Source organism: Sinocyclocheilus anshuiensis, unplaced genomic scaffold (assembly GCF_001515605.1).
Source record: "Sinocyclocheilus anshuiensis isolate Anshui unplaced genomic scaffold, SAMN03320099.WGS_v1.1 scaffold587, whole genome shotgun sequence".
Classification (NCBI taxonomy): domain Eukaryota; kingdom Metazoa; phylum Chordata; class Actinopteri; order Cypriniformes; family Cyprinidae; genus Sinocyclocheilus; species Sinocyclocheilus anshuiensis.
Window position 1 is genome coordinate 228,206 of NW_015552579.1, and position 7,881 is coordinate 236,086.

The 7,881-nt window shown below is 35.3% G+C and overlaps 1 pseudogene; it reads right to left on the bottom strand.

Annotated features, from left to right (window-relative positions):
• Positions 1-3,888: 3,888 nt before the first annotated feature.
• The window catches only part of LOC107665216 (rhotekin-like), a 16,964-nt pseudogene continuing 12,971 nt past the window's right edge, over positions 3,889-7,881 (bottom strand).

Sequence of the window (7,881 nt, forward strand, 5' to 3'; positions counted from 1 at the left end):
GCGCACTAATAAAATTGTTTCATTTCGTAATTATGTTGCGTTTTTGGTGTATTTTATAGTTCTATTGTCAGTCACAGCATGTCGGAGAAAACGTGGCCTTTTGTGGCCTATGGCAATCAAAGTAAATATTACATGACAAGTAAAGGTTAAACGATTGCAGAAAATTTATTTATTTTAAGGTTTAAAGTGAAGTGTTTAACATTATGTAGGCATATTCTTGGAAACGAGCTGGCAGCAGAAATCACAACAAAACGAAATGTTATCATTTCATAAGTAAATGAGTAACGTTAAACAATTTAATAATGCAATTGAAAACAAGGTAATTCATATGACAACTAAAAACTAATACAATTAATTCCGCGATTTCAATATTCATAAGGATTCTTTTTTAGGTGTCGTCAATACGTCAGTTTTGTACGTTTCAATTCTGAAAATACGTAAGTATTTGTACGTTTAGATGCGGAAAATACGTCAGTATTGTACGTTTTAGTGCCTGTAAAAACGTAAGTAAATGTACGTTTTATAGAACCACATTTTACGTAAAATACATACGAATTATCATGAGATCACGTTGGAAAAAGAGCATTAAAGTTAAGATTAAATCAAACTTGACCCTGTTTACATTCTTAATAAAAGTCCCTGGCATTACAAATTATTTTTCAGTGCATGTTATTCTGAAGAAATACAATTGTTTTTGCAATTCCATTCTGTAATGTAACATCCTTTAAATAATCCAATCAATTCTTGGTGGATAAAAAAAATTCCAAACCACCACTTTTTCTTCTTGAATATCCTGTTTCACTTGGGGGAAAAAACATCACGGAAGTGAAATGGATTACATTTACAGCACAGGCCACATAAAAAAAGTTGTAAATTTACAAGTAAGATTTTGGTAAAAATTGTATTTACTGTAAATAATAAAAAAACATGTTATATTCAATATATTCAGTCTATATATATATATATATATATATATATATATATGATAAAAAATATCATCCAATTAATTGAAAATTATGCCCATTGTTGCTGCCTATATGCACTACAGTCCAAATGTTTGGGGTCGGTAAGATTTTTTTAATGTTTTTGAAATAAGTCGAATTATGTTGCATTTATTTGATCAAAAACACAATTAAAACAGTAATAATATTACAATTTAAAATAACTTTTCTATTCTGATACATTTTAAAATGTCATTCATTTCTATGATGGCAAAGCTGAATTTTCAGCAGCCATTATTCCTGTCACAGGAACCTTCAGAAACATTCTAATATGCTGATTTGCTACTCAAGAAATATTTCTTATCAATGTTGAAAACAGTAGTGCTGCTTAATAGTTTTGCATAAATGTATTTATTCTATTCAATTTATTTAAAATAGAAATCTTATGTAGCATTATAAAATATCCTTGTCACAATAACACAAACTGACAAAATTGTGCTTTTTCATAGCTCAGAAACATTCATACCAACTCCTGTCTCAGATCACGTACGCTCGAAAAATACATGGTCATGTCATATTTATCTGCAACTTCCTCATGCCACGGCACATGTACACAGCTTTTCCGGGTGGATTTAGACACATGTGTAGGCATGTGTACAAACACCTACACACAACCACAAACACCCACACACTGCACTAGTCATTAACAGAAACCAGCAGGTGGTGGCCCTAGGGAATGTGACCCATCTGCACCGGCACAATACAGACGCCACAGTGCTCGGCTGAGAATTCACACTCCCTGATTCCACTCCGTCTTCTCGGTCTACCCTCAAGGAGAAATGCTTGTCAATAGAATGACAGGACCGAACCGGCACAAGGTAACCACAGACTGTTGTAGGCACAATGGAACACTGTTTATCAGGTGGTGTTTGTGTCAGAAGAGAAAAAGGAAAAAGGAAACTAATGCATGCAAGCTAAGTCCATGACCATTAGTGGAAATGCTTTTTTTTCTTTTTCTTCTTCTTCTTCTTCTTCTTCTTCTTCTTTTCTTTTCCATTGCTAATTAATTCTATTATCAGCATAAGAATTTCAGCTGAACTGAAAAATAAACATGGATTTGGGAAGGTTTTAGTATTTGGTATGTCCCTCTTTTGATTTACCGGCAGCAGCACTGAAATTAATATGGAAAACCTGATAATCATGTTATCCATGTTATGATTTGAGAACAAACATCTTGGGTCCAATCTGTCTTTCTCGGTTACTAATGTATTATTTGTAACCTTGAAATACTGCAAACAATGAAAAAAAAATGAATCTTTGATTCATTAAAGGGGTCATATGATGCGATTTCAAGTTTTCCTTTCTCTTTGGAGTGTTACAAGCTCTTGGTGCATAAAGACGATCTGTAAAGTTGCAAAGACTAAAGTCTCAAATCCAAAGAGATATTCTTTATAAAAGTTAAGAGTCAGCCACGCCTACCTAAAACGACTAGTTCTAACACACCCCCACATATCTACATCACTATGTGAAAATCTTAGCATAATGCCGCCCAAATGTGCACGCAAAGAAAGAAGGCGTGGTTTCAGGAACGCAGTAGTGTTGATGCAGTCATGTCAGGGAGACGCTGTGTGTTTCAGTGCGAAAGCAAAAGCACTTTATTTGGCCTTCCGGAAGTAGATGCAATTAGGAATCATTGGTTAAGATTTATTTACAACAGAACAGCACAACCCAGATGTTCAAATTTGTGCAATGCGTCGTGTGTGTGTGTGTGTGTGTGTGTGTGTGTGTGTGTGAGGGGAACAGGGTCACATCACAGGAGAGTGAACTGCCTGTCAGAAATCATAACAAATGTCACAACTAAAACAAAACAAACTATTTTCTACACAATCGACTGGGTGTAGCACGCTGGGTGAGTGATTTCAGATTCTGTATTCAATTATTTATATTCAACAACAATAACATAAAAAAACACCAATGAAAAGGCAGCACTTAACACTTGTTTCTCCATCAATGTTAATAATGTAATTTGATAAGGCCTTCAATAAACACACCACCACTCCCACATCATACAAAAAGAGGCTTTAAAATTAAATAAAATAAAATATAAAACAAAATAAGAAAATAACAAAAAACAATGTTTCTAAAAATATATTTTTCTGATGTGGGACATGGGCTTAATATACTACTGCAAGTCATTTTCTCCCAAGACTTTCTCTATAGTGACTCCTGAGCTGTGATGTCGAAGTAGGGCAAACAGGGCATTTTTAGACTATACAAACTTACCCCTCGACCCAAACATACAGGTATCCTTTCTTCTCAATACCAGTGAACACTTTATAATTCGTAGCTTATACATGACTTACTAAAACACACATCCCAGCAAAGTTCACTTGTCAATATTTCATGTAAGTAGTCCAAGTCGGACTTGTTTGTTCGCAGCTGTCTTATCAAGTATGAGGATATAGCCGTAAAACTGCCGTGTCTCATCACTACATTTAAATAAGTTGCAGATTAATCAGAATTTGCTGATAGATGTGTCGCAGAGTTTGGCATGTGTGACAGTGACACCACACCTACACTATTATGGCATGTGTGAACACGATTGAATGCATTAACATGCCTCTGTATTGCTTTCATTGAAATTATAATATTCTTTCAATGCAAAGGTTAACTAATTCAGAGGATTTCAGAGGTTGGGAAGCCACTCCCCGGCATTAAAACTAATGTGGATGCCTAGAATCTATCCAGGCATCTCAGGTACATTGTGTACCATCACAATGTGTTCAATCTGATTTGAGGGTATTTGGTACGTGTCCTAGTAGATGTCGTTCTGCAACACACATGCATTCAAAGTGTATATGAGGGCATTTGCCATCCAGGCATTGTTTTGTGTGTGTGTGTGTGTGTATGTGTTTACATGCTTGTGTAACAGTTGTCTGAATCTGTATCACCTGTCATTATAATAGGTGGACAGCAGGCTTTGGATCTCAGAAGAAACCGGTCTGTTCAGGGATAGCAGATGGTTTCTGGTCTGGGTGGAAGGTGGCGTAACTGTATAAAAAAATGTAGACAAAGAACATGTTTAAGCATGAAATACATAAGGACTCTTTCAATCATAATAGAGGTACATTGGTCCAGACACTACATATCAAAATAGTTTTAGTTTTTCTTGTATTTAACTGTAATAACCCTCCAAGAGACAATAAAGAACCTTGTCTAGAACATAAATGTGTCTTACTCACTTATTGACTTCCCACAATGCTCTTACCCATTTCATGATACAGGGAGCCTTGTTTTGTCACCGCCACCATTTTCTTTGGAGATGGTTCCTCAATCTTCATGAGCTCATTACAGCACTGTTTCCACTGAGCTACATAAAAAAGCACAGGCCATCAATTAAAAGACTGCGCCTAGTTGTTTCGTTTGAGTGCAAGTGCATAATTTTAAATACCTGAGGACTTAAACAAGGGTTTCAGTGTAAACATGAAAATTAGACAAACTAGACAGGTCCATCTGTTAACATTTAGAGAATGTAGGCCATAAAAAAACATTCTTGCACGCCATGTAATAAATACCTATTATGAAAATAGCTGAAACACAGCCATTAACAAGGATGCTTTTTTGAGAGGCACTGCATGCTCATGATTACATATTTATGTCAGATATGTATTGAATTTCAAGCCTTCAGGAACCGCATGCTTTTCAACTCATCATGATACATAAGCCATGAGACAAGGATATAAGAATGGGTGAAAAATAAAATGCTGAAAGTACTAGAAAAACTTTTTTTGACACACAATGATAATCTCCTGACATCACTGCGCAGAAACCAAAACCAACTGCACAGGAACCAGTCGGATCAACCACTTCCTTATCTTTTCAAAACGTGGCAATTGCGAAACACCTATTCTACAATCAGAGATAAGATATTATTCAGAACATGCATTGAACTCTTTCCAGTTGCCTAAACAAGCAATAAATCATATTTGATGTTGTGATTCAGCGCAGAGGAATCCAACGCTTTTGAACATCAATGTGTTAAATTGCTCAGTGTCAAATAATTTTATAAATGTTACACAGTAGTTTTGTAGATCCAAGTCGCATGACTTCAAATTTACACGGCAAAGGTAGCACAGAAGCGCCTCTGAAGTAGTATTTAGGTGTCTTTGCACAGACTGTTTAATGCTGCTCAGAGGTAGCTTAAATGCATTAACACAGCAATTACAACAGTATGATTTGATATTAGGGGCTGAGGTGGGTCTGAGCAGGCATAATGTAATCTGGCTTTTAAGCAGCATTACGTCTTTACACTGAATTTTAAGCAGTAACAGAGCAGCCTTAACTAATGCCTAATTTACACTGCAAAGGTGGCACAGAAGCACTTCTGAAGTGGCATTCAGGAATCTTTACATAGACTGTTTAATGATGCTCAGAGGTGGCTTAAACGCATTAACACAGCGATTATAACTTTATGATTTAATATTAGGGGCTGAGGTGGGTCTGAGCAGGCATAATTTAGTCTGGCTTTTATGCAGCATTACATCTTTACACTGAATTTTAGGCTGGAACAGAGTAGCCTTAACTCATGCCTAATTTACGCTGCAGAGGTGGCATAGACATTCTGTGCCACATTTGCAGTGTAATTTAGGTACTGGACTCATCCAAAATTTGATGACTGATTTGATGATCTCATTAACACAACATTCTGAAGAAGGAAAAAAAATAACTTATGTCACTACTTTCTTCATTCTTTTCATAAACAATCACCATGTCTAAACACTGATTAAAAACAAAAATAATAGCTGATGAATTCAAAGATACAAATAATTGTAATTTGCCTTGAAAATGAAAGCAGGCTTTGTGAATACAGCATATTGCTAGTGGGAGAGAATTCCTGTCTTCATTTTGATTCTTTATTGAAACTGAAGTATGTTAACCAACCCACCCTGTTCTATCAACTGCTGTCAAACCAGAACAAAGAAAGCACTGTTCTCTGTGCTTGATTCTGTTATACAATGTATGTATTGAGTTTTTTTAAATATGCCAAACTGAGGTGATGACTGGTCAGATAATTGACAAGACAAATAGTAAAATATCTGTAATTAAAAAAAAAGTAAAATGTACCAAACATACTTGCAGTGAAAATAAAAAAAACAATGTATTCTTACAAAAGTATTACTTTTTTTGATTGTTTAAAATATATATGAAATAAATACGAGTCATCTTATAATGCCCAGTGAAAAGTAGTAATAGAATAGCAGCACAAACAGCAAGTTTTTTACAGTGAATTTCTTAAGGTTTTTTTTCACTATGTAAGCATAATATGCATGTGTGTTTTAGACGACAACAACAGCATTATCTTTTTATCAACAGTTTGTCCATCATGTTACAAAGCGTGTTGAGCAAGCAAGCACAATGATGCATTTAACCACAGACAGTCTGCTGGTTGTTTTGCAATAATAGTTAATTAGTTCAAAACTTTTTTGTGGGGGGGAACTGTTTCCTTGTAACAATTAACATGAAATCCTCTTATTACAATTTTCATATTCCATTTTCCACTAAAACCAGTTTATCCATATCTAATGATAAATTATCTCCAAAGATCACTCACTTTAACACGTCCACCCACATCTATCAGTGTTTCTGTTTTGTTTAAGAAAGTAACTTGGTTTCAAAGATGCCAAAACCTGTTGAGCGAAGGGTCAATTTCCACGGTTGGCTTACTGGTAATAGTTTGTATCTGTAGCATTACTGAAATAATAAATATGGGCCAAATGGCATTTGAAATCAAAAGGAAAGTACAAAAGTAGAACCCATTATCAGTGATACTATCGACAGTGGATGCCGGACAGTAAACAGTTTTGCCAATCGTCTCAAGCTGTTGTGGTATTGTAGACACGCTGTAAGGCAAATCCTGTCAATTAAAATGTAGGAAATTAGAAAAAAAAAAAAAAAAAAAAACTCAATGGAATGGCGCCAAAGAGACAGTTACGACAAATACAGTAGTTTATACCAGTTTTTCAAAATACAGTAAGTCTCTGCAAAGTCCCTTTCTATATACAGTAAAAAATACAGTAAGTCTTCTATAAGTCTATAAGTATTTAATAAGTCCCTTCGTAAGAAATGAGGAAAATAAAAATATAAAACTCAATGGAATGGTGCCAAAGAGACCGTTACGACAAATACAGTAGTATATTTTATTTTTATTTTTTTTATTTTTTTTTTAGCGCTTTTAACAATACAGATTGTGTGAAAGCAACTGAACAGCATTAATTAGGAAAATAGTGTCAATAATGCAAAATGACAATAGTAAACACAAATTTTTCAGTTAAAGACAGTTCATCATTGAATTCAGTGATGTCAACATCCAGCTCAGTTTAAATAGTATCTTTGCAATCAAGTCAACGGTATCGCTGGAAATTAAGTGTCCCCAACTAAGCAAGCCAGAGGCGACAGCGGCAAGGAACCAAACCTCCATCGGTGACAGAATGGAGAAAAAACCTTGGGAGAAACCAGGCTCAGTCGGGGGGCCAGTTCTCCTCTGACCAGACGAACCAGCAGTACGGAAAAATCAATTTAAGACGTAATAAAACAGACGATGAACACTATTAACAGCAATTATTATATGATGCAATCAAACTTATAGCAAAATGTGGTAGTTCTGTATGTTGATTCAGGGTTGGCATCATCTGAGGTCCTCAGGGGTTGGCATCATCTCTTCTCAGGTGCTCTGGATCCAGACTGAAGCTTGTGTAAATCCTACAGCCTGTGGCAAAAAACAGAGAAACAAATAGAAACATAATTAGCGTAGCTGCTGTTCCAACCAAGCAAAATTGATTTGTTTAACCCAAACTAAAGAATAATAATGTGCATTCGATCAGATATAACTGCAGTAAAAGATTATGAGATGCATCATTTGAATGCTTGGCCAAAGAGATGT